The sequence below is a fragment of the Euprymna scolopes genome, chromosome 37 (genome assembly GCF_053919585.1).
Source record: "Euprymna scolopes isolate OS-2025 chromosome 37, ASM5391958v1, whole genome shotgun sequence".
NCBI classification, from domain to species: domain Eukaryota; kingdom Metazoa; phylum Mollusca; class Cephalopoda; order Sepiida; family Sepiolidae; genus Euprymna; species Euprymna scolopes.
Window position 1 is genome coordinate 58,166,936 of NC_136518.1, and position 870 is coordinate 58,167,805.

The 870-nt window shown below is 35.4% G+C and overlaps 1 protein-coding gene across 1 annotated transcript in view; it reads right to left on the reverse strand.

Annotated features, from left to right (window-relative positions):
* Positions 1-870, reverse strand: part of LOC145261182 (basement membrane-specific heparan sulfate proteoglycan core protein-like) — an 82,643-nt gene that overhangs the window by 80,318 nt on the left and 1,455 nt on the right. The window lies entirely within an intron of this gene.

Below are 870 nucleotides of genomic sequence, written 5' to 3' on the forward strand. Positions count from 1 at the left end.
CACATTGACCAAACTAACGGACTTAAAAAGCAATTGCCCGATATGAAGGATTGCCTCGCATTGACCAGAACTGATTACTTCCTTTTCTGCTCCTGGTCCAAAAGCCAAGAGACAAGATGGGCCCTTTTATGGGGAGAATGAGGTAAGTCGGGTCCACTTTTTACTGATCAATTTAGGTTTAGGCGTTTACGAGTATGGTATGCAGTAATCAATGATGTTTGGAATTTTCATTTCTCTTAGACTAGTTGCATTCCCAATTCTTCAGCATCTCATTCTATCTTATCTATTGCTGAGGTATAGAGGAGACGTGAGAAGAGTGTCAATATTGTCATTTTGTAGTAGAGATGCTGCATTGGTATCCATCCTACTCGCCTTGTTTGATACGAAGTGTTTTCTAAGTTTTGGTTAAAAAGTCAAACTTCTTTACAATTCAAATCCATTGTATTCATCAACTCAATATATGATCCAGGAAGAGAAATGTTGCTATTTTCTGTCTCAGTAGCGTTTGTAGGATTTGTTCATTGGTGCTTGACATATTCCAGCAGTTTACGTCATGTTCCAGGCAAACCCAAAAGGCCGCTTACATACGTCTGGTCCACAAAAATGCACCCAAGAAATCTTAATTTTCTGCAGGAAATAACGTTTTCATTTCAATGATTTGTATACAGATTCACATATTAAACACCGTCACAGTATAAACGTAAGAATTTATATTTATTTATATTACAAAACAAATTTTTAAAGATACTGAAAATGACATTCAAAAGTGCTCCATGGATGTTTTATCAGAGAAAGTTCAAAACCTTAAGTTTTATGAATCGCAAACAAAAAGCATAATTATAAAAATAGGAACAAGGATTAAAATCTCAC